Below are 26,664 nucleotides of genomic sequence, written 5' to 3' on the forward strand. Positions count from 1 at the left end.
AGTAAACACTTGGGGCACCTGGGTGGCGCAGTTGGTTAAGCGTCCAACTTCAGCCAGGTCGCGATCTCGCGGTCCCGCGGTCCGTGGGTTCGAGCCCCGCGTCAGGCTCTGGGCTGATGGCTCGGAGCCTGGAACCTGTTTCCGATTCTGTGTCTCCCTCTCTCTCTGCCCCTCCCCCGTTCATGCTCTGGCTCTCTCTGTCCCAAAAATAAATAAAAAACGTTGAAGAAAAAAATTAAAAAAAAAATAAGTAAACACTTAAACAACAACAACAATAAAACACTACCTGGAGCATAGTAAAAGCTCATGAAATCTTAGGGTTTTTTTTTTCCCCATTCATTTTCAAACCATATGCTCCCAACCTCACACATTTATGTACTATTTTCATGATTTTTGCCATATCCTACACCTGTAATACCACTGTATTTGCTTAATATTTTTATTTAACTTAAATCGTCCTAAGTAATAGTATCAATGATATAAGGGATTTAATGTGCAGGTTAATTTTTTTTTGGTCACATCTCTTTCTTTGTCCCTTAGCAACTACAATTGAAACGTTAGTTTACGTATCCCTAAACATTATCTTGTGTACCACCAGCGGGGTAGGCAATAACTCCACTTTAGGAAATACTTGTGTGAATAACTGTTTTTTCGTGTTGAGTTATTTTATTAACTCACCAATTTACTAATTCCTCTAGTTGTTCATTCAAGGACTCCCTGCGTCATTAATGCCGGGAATTGTTTTTTTTTTTTTTTTTTTTTAACAGCCATGTACCTAGTATCTCCTGTGCTGGACCCTGAAGGCACTCAGATACGCCCCAGGTAAGTCCTTGAGTGTGGGGAGCTTGCGGTCTGGTGAGGGAGGGAGGCAGCCATGCGCATAAGCAATTGCAGCACACAGTTACAAGCCTCTGAGAGAGGTGTGCGGAGAAGGGATGGGGGCCCCAGGGGAGTCAAGGCTCCTGCAGTCAGATGATTCTCCAAGGACACAAGCTCAGCCTCCCCACTCCTGATAAAACAACAGTGGTCACGATGCAATAGTTGCTGGTTGTTGTTAAGTGCTGTGAACATCAACAAGGAAGGACTTCCAGTGCGGGCTTAGACAACACAGAAAATGGAAGCAGGAAGGATTCTGGTTAAAACGAAGATGCTTCAGCCAGTCCTCCCTCCCTCCCCCCTCTCTTGCTCCCTCCCTCTTTCCCTTTCATACGTATTTATTGAGCACCTACTATGTGCATAAGCCAGAGAACATAGTCTCTGCCATCATGGAATTTAAAAATCTCCCATGGGGACCAGATATTATGGCACAAACAATCATACAGAAGACAATCCTAATCGTGACAATGGTCAGAGAGAACACAGAGTTATGAGAACATCTAGAAAACTCCAAGTAGACTAGGGAGTTAAAAGTGTCATCTCTGAGAGCTCTGTGAAATGTAAGGGAAGGAAGATTGACAGAACAAGGAGGAATTAGCCAAGGGGTTCTGGGTAGAGGCAGCTCAGCATGTAGGATGGCTGGAGACGGAATGAGACCCATGGTTTTTTCTTTGCTGGATGTTAGTGAAAGACCTTGAAGGAGGAAAGCAGGATATGAAGCTGGGGGCACAGGGCACAGGATGTTTAAGATCACGTGGGACATCGTAGGCACTGTATTGCCCACCACTGTCCTCAGTGTAAGGGAAAAAGTACCAAGATTCTAGACAAGGGAGCTCCCGGCTCGATTTTCACTGGGAAATTGTCAGTCTCAACTGTGGGGTGGAGAATGCATTGGCCAGGGCGTGCACTTGAGCTGCGTTCTCAAGTCAAGGGTAGGAAAAGTGAAAAAGAAGGTCCTCAAAGTGATGAAGCAGAGTAGAAAAAATTCCAAACAGGTTCCCTAAATGAATTAATTGCCAGGGCGATCCCCCGGAGACCCAGTGGGGCCTGGGACATGATGGAAACCAATGTCATGGCTATATCGAAAGTTGCCTTTGAACTCCATGCTGTGGGAAGAGCACAGGCTTTGGAGCAAAGCAGATGGAGGTTCATACCCTGCCTCCATGTCTTTGGCTGCTTGACCTCAACCTGCCAAGCCCCCATTTCATCATGAACAGGATGGACACAATAACGGCACTGCCCTCATAGAGCCATTGTAAGGCTTAGACAAAGAACACACCGAATTTCTGGCACATAGTAGGTGATCAGTAAAGCAGAATATATCGGTAGTGCCGTGTCACATTCTGTTTTCTGTAGATGCTGAAGGGAACCAAGGTTTCATTTTGGGTTTACCAGGAATTCTGGAGAAGCAGCCACACTGTAAAAATATTCTTTCTGATATGCTGCACATTATAGTAAATGGCATTATTCATGGATGTGTCAAAGCCATAAAATAGGAGATTTTGAGGCGATCACAGCTGTGAATGATTAATATTTTCATCCCAAGATGCCAGGGAGGTAGCAAGGCTATGTTAATTATTACATGCCTGAGCCTCGTGCTGTGGGCTTCCTCCCCAAGTGCCTGTTAATTTGCTCATGTGCTGTGCAGTGAATAGGAGTAGGGAACTGTCCCCTCAGAAAACACAGCGGATCTCTGGCAGTCCTCATGTCCCCCGTAACTGCTTTATACTTCTGCAGGAGGGAAAAAAAATCCCCAAATCTGATAACAACGATGGGTTTTAAGCAGAAATGCTAAAGAAATGCTTTATCAAAGATGGCTTTGAGCTTTCTTTTTCTTTCCTTTTTATTTACCTTTTCCTTTCCTTTTTATTTACCTTTTCCTTAATTTTCTCTTGAAAATTTTAGGTGCACTGAAATCAAAAATACCTCCTATGCAAATACTGTCATCTCTTAAATTGTTTGCCATAGGTGTTAAATTTTACATTTCTTGAGTCATCTCCCTATCACTATTTAAAATGTATTTGTATGTATACACACTGTGTCCTTTTGTATTTTTGACTCAAGAAGGGCAGCTCTGTCGCCCTGTAAATATTTGTTTAGCCTTCGGTGTGGTGTCTCTTTATTCGGAGGATGTTGGTTTCATATCTTTACCTCTAAAACCCCTCTTAAAACTACAGGTAGATTTTTAAAAATTAAAAAAAAAGAAAAGAAAAAGCAAAGACCAAGAGCTATGCCCTCATCGCCAACGGGAATGCGTGAATTTCTCTAAATCCCAATGTGTTCTTCTACACCGAACCAATCCCTCCTGCAATTTCTGTAAATCTCTCTATTCATATGATTTCACTAGGATCCGTCTCTGTTGAAAAATCTAGTTGAGGTGCCTGGCAGTCTGGAAGGGGAAGATCTATTAATTTCATCATTTGTATGAATCATGTCTAAATGATCTCAGCAGAGAAAATGTGTTAGCCATTTAAATCTCATCATTACATATTATATAATAATTACTGCTAATTCTAGTTTGGATGGGCCACAGTTTTGGCTTTCTGTCCCCTTTTTCAAAGTGGAGGATAGGGTGACCTCACCGAATGTAGCCCCTCCAGACTTAACGCCTTCCCTTGCCTTCCTCATTATGGACTTAATAGCCACATTCAACATCAAGCGTCTGGCCAACTTAAAGTCTGTTTTGTGCTCGTAATTAGTATTCATTTTGTGAACGTGGAGTTCACCCTCAGCACAGAACGGAGCCTCATGTTAATCACTGCTGTGTCTTCCTCGCTTTGCTTCTGATCCGTCCGCATCGTGAGCCTTGTCCCATACCTCATGTGTTGCCCTTACCAGCCACACGGGCACCTCCACACCGCACGGTGTCAGAATTAGAAACTTTGGGCAGATCTGTAATCACGCCGTTCTCATCAACTCTGTGCGTGTTATTCATTTCATTTCCACATTCGAACCGTTAATATGCCTTAATTTCTCTCACTTTGTGAATATTTAATTCCTCCCTTTTCAACATCATTTTTAGGTTGTGTGAATCATTTTCAAAGCCTTTGCTCTTCTCCGCGCACTATCATCTGCATATTTTATGAAATGGCACGGTTGAGTCTCGGAGGGCTCTTGATAAAAATGGAACTGGCAGCCTGCTCATTAGCTGTTTACCTGGAGCTGTGTGAATCCCCGATAATGGCACGCTCCCATTTGGATTCGAATTAGGATGCTCTGACAAATAACAACCAGAAGCCTTCTCGGGGACGTCGCCTGCCTTCCAGTGCCCTCCTCTCCTCATTTGCGGAGAGTTTCTGGGAAGCTTGCTTTGGGGGGCTGTCCTAGGGAATGTTCCACCCTGACTTCAGAGGCAGCTTAATTTTTGAAGTGGAAACACAAAAGCTTTAGCAAATTAGCACCTCCAAGGAGAGTGAGATACCCCAGAAAGGACACATTCTAAAGGTCAGGTTATTTGACCTTCTGGAGTTCTGCAGATGCCAGAAGTCAGTTCTCTGCTTTAACCGGGTGGCCAAGGGCCCCACGTTGTCTGGGGCTGGGGTTTCCTGGGGCGAGGGTCCTGTGGCTTTGAAAGCAGGAAAGTTCCAGGCAAATGAGGATGGCTTGGTCACCCTCATGACCAACTCCATGACCTGTGTGATGCTCCTGGCCTTGAAAGTAGCTAAGATGGTCAAGGTACTGTAGAGCTGAGCTTCCTGGCTTTGCACACCAAGAAGTCGAGGGAAAGGCACAGCACACAGACCTGTGGTCCGTGAGCTTAGCTTGAACACTTAAACTATTTTTATGAGCTGATAACCTGCATTTAAAAATCAGGGGGGGGCGCCTGGGTGGCGCAGTCGGTTAAGCGTCCGACTTCAGCCAGGTCACGATCTCGCGGTCCGGGAGTTCGAGCCCCGCGTCAGGCTCTGGGCTGATGGCTCAGAGCCTGGAGCCTGTTTCCGATTCTGTGTCTCCCTCTCTCTCTGCCCCTCCCCCGTTCATGCTCTGTCTCTCTCTGTCCCAAAAATAAATAAACGTTGAAAAAAAAAAATCAGGAGATTCAGGGGCACCTGGGGGGCTCAGTCAGCTAAGCATCTGACTCTTGATTTGGGCTCTGGTCATGATCTCACAGTTCATGAGATTGAACCCCGCATCTGGCTCTGGGCTGACAGCGCAGAGCCTGCTTGGGATTCTCTCTCCCTCTCTCTCTGCACCTCCCCTGCTCATGCTCACACTCTCTTTCAAAATAAACAAATAAAAAAAAAATAAAAATCAGGAGATTCACATAGAAACATTCAGGATTTTCACTTCCCTTGAAAAGCCAAAGACATGGCTAGCCTGTGTCCGCATTCTTTACGGGAATGATCGGTCAGCTGGAGCTGGACATTGACTGTCCCTTTAGGTGGGGTACCTGCTTTCCAGTTTTATCATCCTCCCCGGCTGGCTCCATTAAGTCTGTGCAGCAATCCCGTCTCGGTTTGCATTTGACCGTGTAACCCCGTGTAAAACTGAGTGTTTTGGCAGGAGATTTCAGGCCTGCGTTCTGTTGTCTCTGAGCTGTCTGACTTTGCGCAAGATAAGTAAACACACTGGGCCTCAGTTTTCCCATCTGTAACCCGAGGATAATAAAGTGTACTGGTATAGTATGTTGTAAATATTAAGTTGAATAAAATATGCCCACTGAGAAAATGCAAAGACACAGTTTAGCGGTGGCCCAGTCCAAGTAAGTGTTTATGAAAAGCATTTGTTCTTTTGCTTTGTACTGTATTATCATTCGTTTTACGGAAAAATAAACCGGAACCCAGAATTGCCTGGTGAGTTACTTAGAATATAAATAGAAACCGTGTGGCTGAAAACAATAAGAGGGGGATATTATTGGCATTGAGAGAAGTTGTTTTATAATGTCGGTAGGAACCAAACATTGAGGTGCACCTAAGCAGCTCCAGGTGACTACCTATGCGATTAATGATACCGCTGACTGTGACAGGGGAAACAGAACATTCCGTTCTCCACGTACAGGTAATCTTGTGTTCCTCCTTGCATTAGCAAATCCTCTAACACCTTTGTGAGTTCAGCAAACCTATACTTTTTAAACAAACTGAATGTCTTTGTAGTAGAATCTGTTTCCTGAAGATTTTCTCCTGTTGAAATGGTTTTATCCTATAGTAGCCTTGTGACGCTGGGGCTTTTATCACTAGGCAAAAATGATATGCTATTAATACCTTGGAATTACATAGCGTTTTTCTTCCGAACAGTTCAAAGGTACTAGATGGTTCTCAAAGAAATGGTATTTGACATTAGTGAAGAAGATGTTACATGACAGGAAATAATTATCTATCTTATTAAGTGTTTCCTCCCCACCCCCCCTTTAAAAACAGACTTGTAATACCACAGGCTCAGAGCTTTCCTAAGGAGATAATTTGGGAAGCTCTGTGGTTTGCTGGAAAGTATTTTTGATTCTGAGTTATTAGGACCTGGGCTTGAAACTCTGGTTGGTTCCTGGAGCTGTCTGGGCTTGGCACTCACAAAAATAAGCAGATTTTTGAAGAGAGTCAAATAAAGGGACTATTTACAAAACTGTGGGCAGGTATAGAGAAGCCTCCAGGATAGAGGGAGACCCAAGGAATACTCACAGAGAGGCCCTTTTGTGACCCTTGTGCCTCAGAGGCAAGAGGAAGGAGAGGTGGGTAGACTCAAGAGACCAAGGGCCATGTGGAGATGACCACCTTATCTCAAGAGGGTTCTGCTCCACACAGGGAGGGAGCTAAAGGGAAATACACTGAGATCACTCTCTCTTTTTTCCCCTCTAATTTATTGGTGGTGTTCCCTATTGGCCAAATCCAACCAGAAGCTTTGGGAAGAAGAACCCTTGATAGTAGTGTATACTGCTTAGCCTCCCAAGACACTGCAAATGAGGGGCTGGTATAGAAGGAACCAGAGAGGGACAGCATAATCAGCTATGATTCTGAGTCTTTTTATCATGTCCAAATTTCCTTCTTAGCAAGCTGAAGCTACGTGTGTAATACCTACCTCAAAGTGTTATTTGAGGACAAAGTGACGTAACACACACACTCTCCTGGCAAGTAATGGGTCCTCACTTAAAGGATGAAATAGACCGGTGTTTTGCATATGGCCATTTCATCTATGAGGCAACACAAGCTGAGGGCTGGGGGGCTAAAAGTTTTCTGATACTCTATGAAAATATTTGAGCCCTGAAAATACAAATCATGGCTTTAAAATATAAAATGTAACTCAATAACAATAGATAAATCCTTTATCAATTTTAGATGAAGCATAATAATGTTATGCATTATTCAGCTTTGTCAATGAATCAAGCTGTAACCAACTCTTATTTAGCTCTATATGAGCTTATTTAAAGTGGGATGTGTTCGATACGTCTATCTAGGACTCACTGAGTTCTCGATTGATCTGTTTCACATACTGGTTTTCCTGGGGAAGATTATATTTTAAGAGGTTTATGTTTATGATCGTCTCAGTGTTTTGACTGAGTAGTCGAATAACAGAGCAAGAAGGGACACTGGAGAACATGGAGACTAGGCGGAAGTAAAACAACAACAACGACAATAACAACAGCTGGTGACCCAAAGGTCATACTCAGCCCCATGATCCTTTTACATAGAAATTATGTCTTACAAAATTTTAAATTAAATTTCAAAATTCTAAGTAAAATTAATTTTAAAAGAAAATGATTAAAAACTTCTAGAAAACATTTTTTTTTTTACCTCTTAATTCCTCAGAAATTACGATGCATTTTGAACGATGTCATCTGAGACTTGATGAATACAGGGTAACCCACATTTAAACATGACGTTTTGCATAGAAGCTGGGATTTCCAGTTTCTATCTAAAGGTTGGAAGGTCCTCAATCTGGTTCTAGGTATCCCACACCAATGGCAATTGTAGTGAAACAGAATAGCTCTGAGCTGTTGAGAGGACCAAGGCTCTCAGATCAGCCCTGTCCTTTCTCACCTCTTCTTTGTTCATTGGAGTTGGAGGAACCTAGTCTGGTGGCTCCAGACTTGGGGTTCCTGAACCTGTAGAAGACCTATAGGGAGGAATGGAGAGGCATGGACCCATTTTAATATTCTACAGTATTAGTGTACATCTTACCCAGAATAAAGCAACAGATCAAGTTGTTGGTTCACTTGAGTATAATAATAACGGTTGCCTCCTAATCAGGTTCTTATTGGCAGGTGATGAGCAAATAGCAATAATAATAATAATAATAATAATAATAATAATAATAAAATAATAATAAATAAGGGGTTGGGGTGGTTGGTCTGATACAGAGTAAATGCAGTGCAATTGATAAGTGTGAATTTCTTGGGATGGAAGAGAAAGGGGGGAGAGGAAGGGAGTCCTTGGCAGTGGAAACTTTAAGGAAATGTCACTCCAGAGATGTTTAGTGACCTGTCCAAAAAATCACATGCCTAGTCAGGAAGTGGCAGGCCTCTTGGCTCTCAGTCCCGTATCCTTTGCTTTCAAACTGCATTCTAACTTGGCAGTCAAACTTATGGAAAAACCATATTCAAACTGCATAAGCAAATCCTCTCTAACAAACTGACTTTCAGAGAGAAGATTCTCCTGCTTTTGTCCAGCTACATGCCAGCAAGGGTTTGAACAAAAATAGCTACGCTATATGGTTTATGTGCAATATTCCTCATATATATTAGGGAACATTAGGGTTTTGTACCAGGACTATTACTTCTCATTTAAGATACTTCGTATATTATATTTTACTTTATGTATGATAATATATATGGTATTTTAGAGATAATAGATCACTCTTGTCTTAATTTCCACATCTGCAAATTTGGGATTATAATAAATTATTTTGTGATGGCAACTAGAGATATACACATAATATATGTGAATATTTTTAAACTCCTTAAGTGAGAGGCACATTATAAATGTGAGCCATTCTTCAATATTACTCTTGAAAAAAAATAGCCCATGTAATCTTGCAAATAAAAGATAATTCTGCAGAAAGTGTCTCTGTGTCACCTTTCTAGTGTTAAGCACTTCAAGTGAAGAAGCTTCTGGGCCTCTGCTTGTATGACTGTTCACAATCTAATTGATCTCACTGTCTGAATTGTCCTTTCTTAATTTCACTGCATTACTCATTTACTGCGCTCGCTGTTGAGATATCTGCGAGAGGTAGCAGGGCTCCCCCCAACCTTAGTCAATTAGACAAGCTATTGTTTCTGATTAAGACATCACATCCCAGAGAATAATAGCAATTCGAGTTGGAACAGAGACCCTGTGGGTCATGCTGTCCACTCCCCTGCCAGCTCAGGAGAATGTTGTACATTACATTGTAGTTTTGTGTGGTTTTCCTGATGTTGGTTTTAAAAAAATCCAAGCACTCATCAGTGTTAATTACACCCTTGTCCTGCATCCCTGCCATGACTTAATCTTACTACAGTGCATTGCTGATTCTCATGAATTGGCACTGAATGATGGCTTCTTGATATCATCTCATCAAAGGACAGGGACATGGGACATTTTCTTTTGGGCAGAGAAAGCAACTGTTGTCGTTTTATTTGCTTTCGTTTTTGTCAGGAGTTGGAAGTGAATTTTATCCAAATATATTCACCTGCCAGAGTTTCTGAGCTTCAAAATGCTTAGAACGTGGTAGGTCAATTTTTCATTAACTATTCTTTTTTAAATCAGGTATCTCCATTATTAGAAGGGTTAAGCTCTCCATGTAGAGAATGGTGTCCATAAGAAAGAAGCTCAAATTTCTTAGAAACTTCTTTGAATCAGTTCTTCCTTTGCATGGGGTTCAGTAGAATGGCCTCAGTGGGGGAAAATGACCTTGAGTATGGTTAATATAAGAAGAGGTGTTGGGGTGCCTGGGTGGTTCAGTCAGTTAAGTGTCCGACTTTGGCTCAGGTCATGATCTCATGGTTTGTGAGTTCAAGCCCTGCATCAGGCTCTGTGCTGACAGCTCAGAGCCTGGAGCCTGCTTCGGATTCTGTGTCTCCCTCTCTCTCTGTTTGTGCTCTGTCTCTCTCTCTTTCTCAAAAATAAATAAACATTAAAAAAATTTAAAAAATATATAAGAAGAGGTGATTTATTATTATTATTATTATTATTATTATTATTATTATTAATATGCATTTTGAGCCCTTACTCTATGCTAACCACTTTGCAAAGTGCTTTACATGCATTATCTCATTTAATCCTCACTGCTACCTGGGGCCAAGGACCATTATTATACTCAAAGGAAAAAGAAGCCAGAGAAGTTATAAAACCTGCCAAGGTCACTATGCTAGTACATTATGAAGCTAAGATAATAATGATAATGATAATTATATTGACATAATATTTAATAATTATAGTTCATATTTGATAGTAATGATAATAATAATTGGAAGCCTTTTCTTTCCACCTCCAAGGTGGCACTTTGAATGGAACACAGGGCCGTGGTCATTTTTTTTTGAGCTTGAGAATTTCCAAACCTGTTACAGCATCCTAATGATCAGGACATTTATTGTATGCCACCGTTTTCCATTAAATATTGTATTTGTTGACATCATCTCATGTAGATCTACCTCAAATGATTTAGTAAATACATATTTTGAACATCATCCCTAATTTGGTTTTTTTTTTTTTTTTTGGTCATTTTACAAGTAATGCAAGCATATTATTTGTTTAAAACATTTTTTAAATCTTTTTAATGTTTATTTGTTTTTGAGAGAGGGAGAGAGAACAGGGGAGGAACAGAGAGAGAGAGGGAGACACTGAATCCAAAGCAGGCTCCAGGCTCCGAGCTGTCAGCACAGAGCCCAACACGGGGCTCGAACCCACCAGATGTGAGATCATGACCTGAGACAAAGCTGGATGCTTAACCAGCTGAGCCACCTAGGTGCTTCCATATTATGTGTTTTAAATTAAAAACAGTACAGGAGGGAATAAAATGATAAACTGGCCCCCTTCCCCTGCCAGTCTTGAGCATCTGTTCCAACTCCTAGATATATCACCTGCCAACAGTTCCATTGGCCTTCTTTCAGAAAGGTATTATAGGGGCATCTGGGTGGCTTAGTCAGTTAAGCATCCGACTCTTGATCTCAGCTCAGGTCTTGATCTCAGAGTTGTGAATTCAGGCTCCACCTTGGGCTCTGTGTTAGGTGTGAAACCTACTTAAAAAAAAAAAGGTATTAGAAATACTTCAGTCACTTAAGTTTCATATGTTTTTTTAAATGTTTATTTATTTTGAGAGGGAGACACAGTGCATGTAGGGTGGGCAGAAAGAGTGGGGGGGGGGGGAGAGGATCTGAAGCGGGCTCTGTGCTGATAGCAGAGAGCCTCATATGAGGTTCTAATTCACTACCTGTGCAATCATGACCTGAGCTGAAGTCGGTTGCTTCACCAACTGAGCCACCCAGGTGCCCCCACCCAGGTGCCCTCCTATGTCTTTTTACCCCCAACGAAATGACACTATGCATATTGTGCTATGCTATTTTTCTATCTTAATACATAATAACAATAATGCATAGTGTGTCTAATATTCATTAGATATTTTTCTAAGCCCTTTATACGTATGAACTCATTTAATCTTCATGATGACTCTATGAGATATGCATATTCCTATCCCTGTTCTGCACAGGAGAAAACAGGCACATAGAGGTTAAAGTAATTGCTCAAGAACATACGTTATTAAAGGGATGAAGCTGGAATTTGATTATACCTTGGATATCTTTCAATTTCAGGAATAATGAGTCTTACGCCTTTTAACTTTTGTATAATATGTCACCATTCACTATATCAGAGTCCCCTACAATGAACATTGGGGCTACCTGCTTTTTTTTTTTTTTTTTTTCTATTTTAAACACTGTTGCAGTAATCATCTTTAGGCACACACAGCTTTGTGGACATGGGCAAGCTAACATTTCTAATTCAGATTCCTAGAACAGAATTCCTTGGTCAAAGTCATGTGCATTTAAGACAGAGAAAAAGCCAAATTATCCTTTAGAGAAGTGATTCCCATTTCCCTCCCATTGTGGAAAACTCTGACAACTTCGTTCTCTTCTTAAAAACTTCCATTTTCAGAGGCTGCAGGATTGAGCATATTTTCCTTAACTTAGCTTCACCCCAACTTCCCAGACTCATTCTTTTAGAAACGCTGATGTTTTCTAGCTACTCTGACCTTCTTTCTGCTCCCTGACTGGGCCGTGTTCTTCTGTGCCCCTTTCCCTGAGTACCCGCTACGCCCTCTGCCTGGAATTCACTTCCGACCACCTTCAGTGGATACATTCTTACTTAGGTTTCATGACCCAACTCAAATACCTTCCCTCTATTCACTGACAGACAGACCTGGTCATTCCTTTCATTAGCTCTCGGCAACCTGCATTGTAGCAGGTTCAACATGTTGACAGTCACATAATCTATGCTGCAGAAATGTAGACTTATCTTCCTATAACTAAAATAAAATTTTAACTCAAGTGCCTTGATTTCCACCAATGGCTGAAAACTCTTAATCTCATCACCTCTGTCACCACCAAAATAATTTCCAGTAATATCTAAGATTCTCTACCTATCCTCCTCCTTCCTGGGTTTTATAATTTTTGAAGCATTGCTGTTGACGAGACAGTCATCCTGGCATCGAAGAAGAAACTGTCCAGGGCTCATACCATCCTCTGGCTCTGCTGGTCTCCACTACTAATAGGTTATTTCATCTGGTGTTTGGGGATCGTGTTCTGGAATCTCCTTCTCATAGCTAGCATTTCTGCATTCTTTGTCCATTCTCTACACCTTAGCGTATACCCTGTGCTCCTTGGGAGCCCAGGAACTCTTGGCTGGTTTCCTCATTACCATGCTGGCACAATCGGTGCTCTATGACACTGTCCTTGGAACTCTGCATCTGGACACATGTCTCAGCCCTTGCTAATAGACTGCATGGGTGCCATATTGGTTTTGCTGGTCCCATGTTTTTGTAGTAGTGTGTTGAATGGGAGAGGACCTTTTCTAAGTGGCTTACAGGCTGACTGGGCTATGCCAGAGGAAGTGACTTACAAGTACTCATGACCCAGGATTTTCCAAACCTATCTGAGAATTTGTCCGACACCCGACTTCTCCCACTAAAGGTTGTTCTTTATGAGGGGAGAAAGGCTGGGGCTGCTTCTTAGATACTGTTCTACAAAACTCTTCTCTCACCCAGTGTAATTTTTTAAAGAAAATTTCTTTACCAGGTGATAATAAGACTACAACATCATCATATAGCTGCTTCTCTTGTTTGCTTTCCTTATGAAACAGCATTTCCACAGTCTTTTAAGCTCTTCCACTGATATTTGGAATTCTGATAAAACCACTTCTTTTCCTCTGAACCAAGCCTGGTTCTTGAAAATCAAGAGCACTTAGGCTTTCACAGTATTATTTGTTTGACAAGTTCAATGAATTGAAAATTGGCTTTAAAAAAAAATCTGTATCTGTATCTACCTTCCCCTCAAAGGTGTTAGTGAGGGTTATAGCAATGTGGTAAAGGGTATTGGAAATCTACGTATTTTAATACCAACCTTTTTTACCCATCGCAGGACCTGCAATGTATTATAGTATTTTCTACACCGATTGCCATCCTTTGTTTTCCCTTCATGCCTTACCTGTGAGCTCCTCCAGGAACACTTCTCCCAACACTTCAGCAGCAGCCCTCCTGGAGACACATGTAAGTGCTCAGTGTATCAATAAGCAAATATTTATTGAGCATCACTTCGGGCAAGACACTGGGCTAGCCATCGAGGATCAGCATCAATCAAAACAGAGTCATGACTTTCACGAAGCTTACGTGCTGGCGAGGGGGGTTAATATTTAATAAGTCATCAGCACAGTTTATTAATTACAACTGTGATCATTGTTTTTATTCTCTGCTTCTACTTCTTGTTGTGAAGGCGGACCATGGGATTTCCCTTTTACTTTCTGAGGAAGGGACCCTTGAGTTGAGATGTGAAAACGAATCAAAGGGAAGCAGGCAAGCTATGGTCAAATAGAATGGAGAAGGGAAACATTGAATTAAGAAACAGGGCAGAAGTCTCCCTGGGGAGGAAGGACCTCAGCTTGTCCAAAGCTCAAAGGGAAGGCCCACTGGACTGCAGGACGAAGAGGAAGAGCGGCACGATGACAGGATGGAGCCGGAGCAAGCATTTTAATGCTTACTGAATAAATGAACGGATGAATGAGCTCAGCGCAGTCAGAGGCTTTGACTTCTGCTCTAGACTGAAAAGCTGCACGGAGTCTGTAGTTATATGATATTGACTAGCACAGCTATTCATGATGTAATCACAAAACAAACCAGAGACTGGACCAAAGGCAGAAGTGTTGGAAGTCTCCAGCACCTTCATTACAAATGTCAACTGGTTGCCTCTCATCTACAGCAACGTCTTTAGAGCTAAACGGACTCCGAGCATTTCCCCTCAAGCCTTCTGCTTGGCGGTTTCAGTTGAGTGAAGAAGCACTTGAGAAGTAAATCATTCAACACCCTGTGTCCAGTGGCAAATGGTGGCAAGGTGTCTGTTGAGAGAATGGAATATTTACCGGAGCCCCAGATGGGCAGAGGTTGACAAGCACTCTGATCTGTCCTCATCAGCGAGAGTCAGAACAGAAGAAAGGTCCAGGCCAATCAGGCATCCTCCACGGATGGAGAACCAGGATAAACGTGGGCAGAATTGACTCAGGGTGAGTAGGTGCCAAGATGAAAGGCAAAACTCCAGGAGGATCAATGCAATGACCACCGCTTTGAGTCAGAAACCTAGAGATGTCAAGGGAAATATGGCAGATACCCTGTGGAGGTCTGGTTTGTGGCAACTAGCCAGTTGGAGCAAGGATTTTGCCCTCACTGTATTATCTGATAGCTCTAATAAAAGTCAGATGGGAGAGCTAATCAGATCGTTCCTTGGCCTGGACCCTTTTAAATCAAAGAGAGGTCTATTTTGGCTCTCCATGTTAAGTAGACCCAGAGACCTGACATTTTGTGTTTATTTGAAATGATAAACTTAATCATGAGCGAAATGTTAAGAGATGACAGAACTGGCCACAGTAAGGTCACATCGTGTCCCTGCCAAACATAATACAAGCTCTCGCCTTCACCGGGTTGCCAATCTCTGCCACAGGGGGACCAAGCTGCTTGCAAATGGGGACTGGAGTCTGTCTATGTGATAATTAATCCATGGCACTCAGGAAAGACTGCCAAATCTGCCATATGGTAGTTTTATGACCTGGACTGCTGTTATCTCTGGAGAAAGCTAACATCATAATCTCATTTACTTCTTATCTGTGATTTGAACTTGTACTTTACGGGGTAAAATGGAAGCACAGTGATGAGGCCCAGGATTCCAGAGCCCTGAGATGTGCCCACTGAGCTTCTATCGCAAAAGTGTGCAGGAAAAGCCATGAAACTCTGACCTGGGCACCTGCAAGTGTCCTGAACTCACACTGCTTGAGTCCCGTGGAGGTATCCGATAGATGTTTTATAAGGATTCTATCATACATGTGATAGAAACGCCTGACTTAAAAAAGGAAGAGGGACTGCCTTCCAGAAACATCATGAGGTAGAATCACATTTCCCCCCTCTTGTGTTTCTTTGGAATGTGCAGACCAGGTGTTCAGGATCAATTTTTTTACCATGGTAACATCTGGTTTGGGTGATGGAGTCACCTGTAGGATTTCCAGAGGGGGCATTTGGACTTTGGTGAAGTCTAAAAAGAGTTTTACTGAGAGGTAAACTTTGAAAGTAATTCGTAACTGTTGAAACTGCAAACGGCACATTGTAATAGTTACTGGGGCTCCACCATGGAAAAGAAAGTCTGTGTGCTTTTCCCAAATCCATGAGCTCTGTCTGTGGCCACATCCTTGTCTCTCCCACTCAAGGAGTTACGTTATAAAAGAGGAAGCTAGGGGCCTGGGTGGCTCAGTCGGTTAAGCATCTGGCTCTTAGTTTCAGCTCAGGTCATGATCTCACGGTTCGTGGGTTCAAGCCCCCTGCGTCGTCGGGCTCTGGGCTGACAGCTCAGAGCCTGGAGCCTGCTTCGGATTCTGTGTCTCCCTCTCTCTCTGCCCCTCCCCTGCTCGTGCTCTCACTCTCAGAATAAATAAATAAACATGAAAAAAAAAAAAAACCAAAACGATGAAGCTGGTGCAGATCTCAGGCCATATATTCAAATTTGCAAGAAGAAACATAGTATCTCTGATGCTCTTGAAGTCAACTTAGTTTCTACTGTGAACCTTGGTGTGGAGACGGCTCCTCGGCTCATCACATCGCATCGCTTTCCTAACATCTAATCTTCCCTTACTTCCTTTGATACCAGTATCCAAAATCATCAAAATCATTGTGAGCCCCCGGCGAAGACGCAGCATCTCCCAACCATACTGGATCCCAGCAGGGGCCGTGTAACACCTGGTGGCCAATGAGCCGAAAGCGCAGGTCTGTATGTGGAAGATGAAAATGGAACATCTAACTCTTCTTTGCTTTTCTCCTGCTTCCTGGCCTTTCCCCCCTTTGGAATGTTGATGCAATGGCTGGAGCTCCAGCATGTTTATTATATGCTGTGTATTTTGAGAACCATTTTGAGAACAAGAAACAGGAGAATGTGGAGGGTCATAGACTGTGGGTATATGTATACACACGCACATGCATACAAATATATATACCTTTATATACACACGTACATATATTTACATATACATATATCTCGATGATGATGATAATGATGTTAGAGACATAGATACATAGCTGTTTTAATTCTCTTCTTATTTCCTCTAAGCTCTTTTTTTCCAACATGTAAACTGAGTTCAAATTGATATACAGTGAAATGCACAGATCTTAAGGGCATGAGCCCATGCTTTTGTCTAACATATGCCCTGAGGTAACCCCACAGTCAAGACAGAGAAGATCTCCATGGCTTTAGGTGATTTTCTCATGCTTTTTTATTTTATTTTATTTTTATGTTTATTTCAAATTTATTTTAATTTTAATTTTTTTTTTTTTTTGGCATGATACTTTAAAGGAGTGGTTCAGAAGCCTTAAAACCGCATGTATGCCTGCAGCCTTTGGGATGGGCTATGTCCCATTATTGACAGGGACTCCGACTGGGCGTGTCTGGGAAAGGAGGTCCGGGAATCACAGCTCACAGGAGGTTCTCAGACCCCTGGCTTTTCTCCCGTTGATCTTCTGTGTGGTCACTCTTATCAAGAAAGCATGTCAGGATGTTTTCTGCAGAAATATTCTGATTATGTGAACTAGATCACGTGGCCTGCGATAAATCACCCTCTCTGTCCCCTGGTATTTTGAAAGCTGATGAAGCTGCTGGCTCTTGGCTCCTTACTTTGTATGCAAATGATGAATTATAGATGGGAAATAGGAAAAAGAAGGTTTTCCCTGGTTTGTCGGTTTGAAGCAAAGTGGCTTAGAGAAAGAACACGGTTCCTCTCGACTATTTATTGTGACATTGCTTAGAAACATTCAAACTCCAAAGCCTCCAAGCCTCCAGGGACATTGTTAGCCTTCTGCAGGAATTATTAAAATGTACAGAAATGTAGGCACCACACTTTATAATAATTAATCAGGGTCTGTTGATTAATAAAGCTCATTTTTTAGTCTCGATGATTCCAAGTATCATACAAAGGACAGTGTCCTTGTCATTTTGATTAAGAAACCAGACTTTGCAGTGGAGAGAAGTACAGGAATAGTTGTGCTTCTGCCGTCTCCCCATAAAATAAATATTGAATGAGAATATTAACTCGTTAACCTTGACAACAATTTGTAATTTTCATAAGGGGGAAAAACTCGCATATTCAGCAAATAAATCGCTGCGGGGATTTCAGGAAAACAAATTGGAGAGAATGAAGAATGCTACCATATGAATTCTGTCATTTTTATGGGCCAGGGTGATTAATTTGTTTGCTTAGGTCCCTCAATGAAGGCCACAAATAGTGTAAGGTGTCGAGAGCAAGTTAACCGTGAGGTCTGGTATGGAACCGTCAACTCCGCGTAAGAAAAGAAAGGTCATTTGGGAGAAGTGAGCAACTTGGCCCCCAACCCGGAGTCTTAATACCCTACCACAACCATGTTACCTGGGGTTAGCTGCTGAAGTTGTAATTTTACTCTATTAATAGTCTAAAGCTTGTTTTCACAGATAACCCCTTTCGCTGGGCAACTACACGGGAAAATCATTAGGTGGAATTAACAGTACCAGTCGCGGCTTTTCCAGGGTTATCTAATTATTTTGAACTCAATTTAACTAGGAATAGAGATAAAATAAATAACCCATGAGCTATTTACCTCGCTGGTTAGAAGGCTTCTTTCGTCCATTAAAAAAAAAAAAAAAAAAAAAAAAAAAAAAAAGAAAGAAAGAAAGAAAAAAAAAGAAAGGTAAGAAAAGAAATCAAAAGCATTTGAGGCTAACATCAAAGCCCTGTTTTCTTAACTTTGCATTCATCCTGGGGACCCAAGATACATATCTTCCCTCCTCTGACCTTTCACACTCTTACCCCTGAGGACGTCATTTGTTGAGATATTTGTCATTATGCATGTGTTAAGCATACCGTTTTCTCCCACCTAGCCTGGCTTAAAACTTACTGCCTGGTGACTTTGGATAATCCACATTTTTGTTTGCAAGGTTTATTTGTTGTTCTTGCTGCCTCCTCGCCGTCCCCTCTGGAGAGGATTGAGGATTTAATATGGTTGTTTTTAAGTTTACTTGAACATTGACTCTTTGAAGGAGAGGTACGAATTAGTATGTTTGTGGTATGGTGGAGGGGAAAATTGTGCGAAGTGTATTTTATATTTTGCTCAGAACAAAGTCAGTGAGAGGCAGAGAAAACAATCCTTTGAGTCAATGGGAAGATCAGAGCATTTCTGCAGAACCTTGCTGTAAGGTCCTTCTTGGCTTTGCCACTTTCCAGTGACAAGGTATTGGTCAAATCCCTTTATCGCATAGAGCCTAGTTCCTGTTTTGTAAAACGAGGCTAATGATATTGCTTACATTATGGGGTTGACGTTAGGATTAAATGGAACACTTATAAAGTGCTCATCACAATATCTGGCACATAGTTAAGAACTGAAAAAATGTTAGCATTGATAACAATGATGAAGGTGGATGTGTTGGCAGGTTGACAATGACAGAGGATTAAAAGAACAGGAATTGGATATTTAATGGAGTTAGTCTCCAGGGAAATAGGCGAGGAATAAGAACAGAGGTGAGGAAACTGGCTTGGGATTATGGGAGGCATAATGGAAGAGAGTGGTGGTGGAAGTCGGTATGTGTAAGTTTGGAAATGAAGGAGAAGAAAGATGAACGAGTCCACGCGTTAGAATCTTCTCTCCAATTACGCGTTATTCAGAAGAACAATGTCAATGTTGAATGGGGAGACATTTAAGGAGCCGGTGAAAGATAAGAAATCTGCATGGTGAAGAATGAGAGAGGCTGCTGACCTAGAGTACTGGATGGCAGACTAGGGAAAGCTTTTGATCCCACTAACACACCAGTGAATGAATGTGTGTTAGAGACATTTCCCCAAGGAAGCCTTTAAAGGAAGGGCCACGGAAGCCGGTCGTTGGACAGATTGGCTCCGTGCTGAGATTAAAGACCTGATCTTGGACAAAAGATAATAATAATAATAAAAAGGTTGATGGTCAACTGCATTATTATCTGCTGCAGAAAGCCATGTGATTTTGGTGCACGGTAGGTGCTCAATAAATATTTGTTGGATATTGACTCTTAACTGCCTTCAGGTATCTCAGGGTTTGGGTTGGACAATGGTTTTATCCAGTGTTGTTACTGATATTTAAGAGCAAACAATATGAACAACAACAACAACAAAAAAGTAGTTTTGGCCCAAAGTGTAATACGAATATTCATGAGTCTTGCTGATATAAATGATTGAATAAACAAATGAATGGGGAAGAATAGACAAATATCCCATGTGAGAGAACTCCAGATAATTTATGTAAATCCTATGCTTTCAAGGAGAGGGGCCATAACTCCCCTCTTCTCAGATGTAGGGCTGCATAGTGACTTCCTTCCAAAGAGCACAGTATAGAAAATGGAGGGTCCCTTTGTATTGGAAACACCTCACCAACACTACCTGAGCCAGGTGATCTAGGTTAATATTAATGGTGATAAGTTGTGTTGATAAGTTGTGTGATGTACTATTATGTGATGAAAATGGCACTTTTTGGTCTTCTTCCCAAAAATCTCCGACGCTAGTCTAATCATGAGAAAAACATCAGACAAATCCTCACTGGGGAACATTCTACAAAATACTTGACCGGTGTTCCTCAAAACTGTCTGGTTGTCAAAAATATGGTAAGTGACTGATTATCCCAGCCAGGAGGAGCCCAAGGAGACATGATGGCTAAGTGTTATGTGACATCTTGGGTTAGCTCCTGGAACAGAAAAAGGACATTAGGTAAAAGCTAAGGAAAACTGAATAATAGTATTGACGTTAGTTAATAATAGTGTATTGCTATTGGTTTATTCATTGTGAAAAATGCACTATTCTAATGTCAGGTGTTCAACTAGGTGTGGGGTAGACAGGAACTCTATACCGTTGTTGCAATTGTTCTGTAAATATAAAACCATTTTAAAATAAAATAGATTTTTTTTTAAGGCAAACAACAGTTCATCTTTATAGAGAGTGATGAATGAGGAGTGAGGCTGGGGATTAAAAGAAACATTATCTGGTTGGCATATGGGAAGGAAAGAGTCCAGCTCCAAAAAGGAGATCAGAAATGTTAGTGTTTAGAGGGCACCTGGGTGGTTCATTCAGTTGAGTGTCTGATTTTGTCTCAGGTCATGATCCCATGGTTTGAGTTCAGGTCCTGCAGCAGATTCTGTGCTGACAGTGTGGAGCCTGCCTGGGATTCTCTCTCCCTTTCCCCACTCGTTCTCTCTCTCTCTCTCTCTCTCTCTCTCTCTCTCTCTGTCCCTGTCTCTCTGTCTCTCTCAATAAACAAATAAATAAATAAGCTTAAAAATAAAAAAAGAAATGTCACTGCATCACTGCAGTAGACCCTGACAATCTGCTTCCTATTGCTGAAACAAAGGTACATGTTGGGGAGATTCTCAAACAAAGAGAAGTGTACCCACCACCTTGAACAACTCTACGGCTATTCAACAGGTACTTCTACAAGCCCTCTTCCTTTCCTCTCTCCTCTTCCCCTGAGGCGATTTACTTCAATTCCCTTTGAAAATAGCACTTAACTTCTGTGCCTCAGAAAATAGCACTTAACACGTGCCAGTTTGGTGACAACGTGCCATTGGGTTGGACGATGGGGAGCTCTTAAAACAGCATCCAGCACAAAACTGCTTCGGAAATGTGAGTTTTCCCGGTTCCTACTTTTCCCCTTAGTTTAAATAATATTTAAAATGATAGACCTAACATTGTTGGATCATCCTCTAATTGTTAAAAAATTTAGGGATTGTCAACTTGTTTGGATCAAGATATGAAGCTCTCAAGGGAATGTCCTTGTACATAAGTATTTGCTTCTCTGATAACTTCTTTTGGATAAATGACCAGAAGTGGGATTATTAGAAAGTCAAAGGATCTGAACGATTTTAAGCCTCTTGAAGCATACTGCAAAATTGCTTTCAGATAAAGAATAAACCACGCTATACTCTCATGGGTAATATAAAACGCTGTCCTTCAATGGTGCAAATATATTTTCCCCTTTATACTATAGACTCTTTTTTATGTTGAAAGAATCCCCTCGGTTTTGCGGTGGAGGCTGCCTTCCCCTATAGCTGCTGAAATGGTCGTGTTTATGTCTCCATGTTGCTTTGAAGCCAAGGTGTTGTGTCAGCTCTTGCACTGAGATGCCCAGACCTGCCCAATATTAGAATGGGAGCTGGTGAGGCAAAGAAGCAAAATGCTGCAGGGACATCCTCCCAGTAGCTGTCGGGTTCTGAGCCTCAGAGCAGGTTCTTAGAGGGACACTGGCAGGGAGCTGAGACAGCACTCAATGTCATGGAGTATTGACAGGCCACATGGCAGCACCTAGTGCTGGGGGCTACTTGTGTATGTCGCCTGAGGCCATGTGGCTGGCCACTAGTCCTGGACTTCATTCCCAGCTTTCCCAGAAATGCTGTGAGTGACCCAATAATATTATGACAAATTACCGTCTTGCTAAAATCAGTTGAAATAGGCCACTGCTACATGCAAGGAAGGCCCCTATGGTTATAAATATATCATCTCAGCACCCCTCCACAGCAACGCGTATTGACATAGTTTTCATCTCTGTTCATCTGCCGGGTAAAAATCTGATACTCCTTGGTTTTAAAGATCACTGTTGGGGTGCCTGGGTGGCTCAGTAGGTTAAGTGTCCCACTTTGGCTCAGGTTGTGGTCTTGTGGTTTGTGAGTCCAAGCCCCGCGTTGGGCTCTGTGCTGACAGCTCGGAGCCTGGACACTGCTTCAGATTCTGTGTGTCTCTCTCTCTCTCTCTGCCCCAACCCCATTCACGCTCTGTCTGCCTCTCTCAAGAATAAGTAAACATTGAAAAAAATTTTAAAGATCACTATTGAGTTTAAGAACCTTTTTACATGTTTCCTTGTCAGCTGGCTTTTCCACTCTGCTTCCCCCCCCCCCCCCCCCCATAGAACACGCTCCACCTTCCTCATAGAAAATGAAGTTGGAGAATCTTAAAGGAAGAGCACACAACATGGTCGATCATGGCTCTTTGACAGGGAGTGTTACATTTCTTTCTTCCACGTCTCTGAATTTTCTTTTTCTTTTCTTAATCGTTATAATAGGTACTATTTCTTGTCTATTTTCTATGAGCTAACAAATTTTCCAAGGGCTTTCCATGCATTATTTCATTTAATCCTTCAAAAATCCCCTGAGAGAGATAGTATCACTGTCCCCATTTCATGGATGAGAAAACTAAACCAGAGAGGGGTTATTAACTCATCTATGGTCACCAACTGGCAAGAAGACTATAACCCACAAAGCCTAATTACAGAGATGGAAACCTTTTCCACTTCACTAGGCTCTATGTTATTTCTCTGTTGATTAAAACTCACCAACTATCATAAAACCCTAAGAAGAACGGACATATGAGGAGATCATCAAAATTACTAACAAATCATTACTACAACCTGTCTGTTGTGGGGGGTTCCTGTTTTAACATATCTATTGGCAGAGGATTTCAGGTTCTGCATTTTAGTTGAAATTCAAGGTTTTCTGAAGATCGATGGGATCTGCAACTTTCTATATGAATCCTTGCAATAGCTTATTAAAATGAGGCAGTGGGGAAAATGCTGGGGGAGGTAGTCATTCATTTACGGCAGGTTTCATTGACTAATACCAGCGAAGGTTTCTGTTCTGCTTTTGTTTCTCAAAGTGCTAATAGCAAGATTCTGTCCCTGCAATCCTATTACTGGTGGCAATGGAATATAATCAGGCAGTACCTGCAGGATAAGTCAAAAGATTAAATTAAGTTGGGATTTGAATCCCCACTAAACACAGAATCAAACAAAGATTAGATTTCTGGACCTCAGTCTCAGAATGGCTTTCAAGGGCTTCTCTTAAACAACAACAAAAACATCATTATTCACTTTGACCACTGGCATGTTAAAAGGAAATGCAGACAAAGAGAGATGAGGGAGAGAGGGGACTGCCATAGGATGGAGTCCTGTTCTTTATTCCCTAAGTACCTTCCAACTTCACAGAGCTTGTTCATTTCCTGACCGACCGCAGAAGTCCCGTGTTGAATTCACATTTGACGCCACGAAGGAATCCAAGTGGAAGAATGTGTATTTCCAAAACTAGAATCCTGAAAACCTCACCTTAATCCATCGTCCTGCTTCTGGATACAAAGCCAGATTAGCACAAGACTCATCTGGATTTGGAAAAGCTACTAGGAAGAAATTCTGGAAAAGCTGTAATGTAGGTAAGTGTGGGCACTAAAGATGTGAAAACGCAAAAAAAAAACACCAAAAACCAAAACGAAACAAACCAAAAACTGGAGGGGAGTGCAGGGGAAGGTTTTTCCTTCCTTGACTTCTCCATTTTCCATTTTCTGTTTTTGCTGAAGGTAGACTTCCTGTTCCTAACTGTGCTATATGATCACCTTTTTTAAGCAGATCAAATTATACGAAATCAAGTTTTAACAATGATTCTTGACAATGGAATTTTTTTCCATGCTCCTGGATTTCTCTTTGATGCACTTCCATCAAGAGCCACTTCCTGAAGACAACCTGACTCCAAATTACCTTTTATAGTTCTTCTAGAGATTTCACTCTCCTTATGGTCTTTTTCATAAAGAAACAAAGGTTTAACCGCTTTCTGGGATTAGAGAGCAAGGAAACCATACCACAGTGAAGGTGCCAGTTTGTGCCTCAGAATATACACAAATCTCTGCACGTCAATAATCTTCAGAACCACATTTTAATCTGACAATGCCAAAATTCTACCTATTGCATTAAATATAGAACTCAATAATATCAATTATTGTAAGAATAACTAAAATTTATTGATTTCTTATCACATGTTGGGCATCTCCTCAGAACTTTGCATACATGAGCTCATTTAATTCTTTTTTTTTTTAATGTTTTATTTATTTTTGAGAGACAGAGAGACAGAGACAGAGTACGATTAGGGGAGGGGTGGAGAGAGAGGGAGACAGAATCCATGAAGCAGGCTCCGGGCCCTGAGCTGTTCGCACACAGCCCGACGTGGGGCCTGAACCCGTGAACCACGAGATCATGATCTGAGCCGAAGCTGGACACTTAACCTACTGAGGCACCGAGGTGCCCCAAAGAGCTCGTTTAATTCTAATAACAATGTTATAAAGCAAGTACGATGATTAGATGAGGCCTTGGGAACTGATATGGAGAGGTCACTTACCCAAATTCACAGAGCTGGCAAGCAGAGGAGTTGGGGTTCAAACCCCAATGGTTGGAAACCAGATCTCATGCCCCTCATGATAATACAGGACTTCCTCTGCAAAGGATACTAAAAACCAATTTAGAGTATATATTTTTTTCATTTTCTGCCCTTGTACATTATTTACAATTTAAAACGGTTTCCTTCCTTGGCCATCGATGTTTGCATCTGCCCATTGTAGTGGCCATTAATGCTTTCTGCCTGCCCAGAATCATAACTACTGCTGTTCTGTATTTGGGATGCCATCCCTTTGCCTTTGATTACAGAACTAGAGGGATAGCCAACCAAACTTCTCTAGCATGCCTCGGCCAGCAGATAGGCATGTGACCCAAGCTAAACCAAATGGTTTCATTCCCTTGTGATTTGAATCTGGAAAAAAAATGACTCCAATATTGGTTTAACTGGCACTGCCCTACAGGGCATCAGTCTCTTCTCTGCAGGTGTATGGAGCAGTCCCCTTTCCTATACTTTCTGAGACCTGGTTCTCCAGCTTGCCTTTTGATTTTGTGGCCCATTATCTAAGCTCTTCCATTAAATTTGCTCTCTTTCTCTCTCTCTGGCTTAACATAGCCAAGTGGATTTCTGTTGTTATCAGCCAAAGAATCTTAACAAGAATCCTAACGGATATACCTATCGAGACAGACAAATGTTAAAGAGAAAAGAACATTTCCCCACAGGAATCCTTTTCATGTATTCCCCAAATTAAATACAATGGCAAAGAATTATTTATGGAGTGCTTGTTGTATGCAGGCACCATGCAAAGTGCTTTATGTTCATTCTTTACCCATGAGGAAACTGGCTTACAGAAGTCAAATGCAACAAAAGGAAATGGTGTTTGAAGACCTCAAAACAAGCCAAGCCTTATTTCCGGAGCCTCAGCCCTATGTAGAGTTTTAGGAATGGGGGCAGGGGGGTCACTGATGTTTGACTCAAAATGAAGATCAAAAATGAGCAATGGTATGGGGAACCTGGGTGGTTCAGTCCATTAGGCATCTGACTCTTGATTTTGGCTCACATCATGATCCCAAGGTTTGTGATTGAGCCTCACATGGGACTCTGCCCTGGCAGTGCTGAGCCTGCTTGGGATTCTCTCTCTCCATCTCCCTCTGCCCCTCCCCACCCCGTGCCCTCTCTTTCTCTCTCTTTTGAACATAAATAAACGTTAAAAAAAAAGTGAGCAACTGTATAACATTTGTAATTTACCAAGGGCTTTCCTGTAAAGGCTTTCTTTTGCCCCATGAGACTGCCCTGCAGGTAGGTAGCATGCCCCCCCTGCCAGGAGCACTCCACAACCCTTCCCCTCCGTCCTTGCTTCAGTCCTCCCCGCCCCAGTCCTCCCCGCCCCAGTCCTCCCCGCTTCAGTCCTCCCACAGCACTCAGGTCTCCATACACACATCACCTTCTAAGAGAGGCTATCCTGACAAACTGCTGGAAGTGGTCGCCCCTCTACAGACACTCACAATCCCCTTCATTTTCCTCCTGGCTCTTATAACGGCCAGATATTATATTCCCGTGGCTTCTTGTGCATTATGTCCCCCCATTAGAACGCAAATCCCCATGACTATCTTGTTCACCTCAGTATTTTCAGCACATTATAACTGTTTCTGACACAGAGCAGACACTAACATTTGTTTAATATATAAATAAAAGAACACATGTTTATTATTTTATGCTTCCTCTCCCTTTATAGTTCTGGGACTGCTGGCTATGTAGTGGTGATTCAGTTACTTCACCTTAGTGAGCTTCTGGTTTTCATCTGTTAAATGGGGACAATAAGAATACCTCCTGCTGGAGCTGTTGTTTGACTTCTTTTTTTTTTATTTTTTTATTTAAAAAAAAATTTTTTTTTCAACGTTTATTTATTTTTGGGACAGAGAGAGACAGAGCATGAACGGGGGAGGGGCAGAGAGAGA

The 26,664-nt window shown here is 41.9% G+C and overlaps 1 long non-coding RNA gene across 2 annotated transcripts in view; it reads left to right on the plus strand.

Annotated features, from left to right (window-relative positions):
- The window catches only part of LOC147582813 (uncharacterized), a 394,038-nt gene that overhangs the window by 300,544 nt on the left and 66,830 nt on the right, over positions 1 to 26,664 (plus strand). The window contains exons 6-8 of one of the 2 annotated variants that reach the window (XR_015248788.1): positions 768 to 822; positions 23,536 to 23,756; positions 26,442 to 26,520. This is a non-coding gene — a long non-coding RNA (uncharacterized LOC147582813). Of the gene's footprint in view, positions 1 to 767; positions 823 to 23,535; positions 23,757 to 26,441; positions 26,521 to 26,664 lie in introns of those variants that run through there. The other variant, XR_015248789.1, reaches the window with a different exon arrangement.

This window comes from Puma concolor, chromosome A3 (genome assembly GCF_028749965.1).
Source record: "Puma concolor isolate L17-30 chromosome A3, mPumCon1.1.hap2, whole genome shotgun sequence".
Classification (NCBI taxonomy): domain Eukaryota; kingdom Metazoa; phylum Chordata; class Mammalia; order Carnivora; family Felidae; genus Puma; species Puma concolor.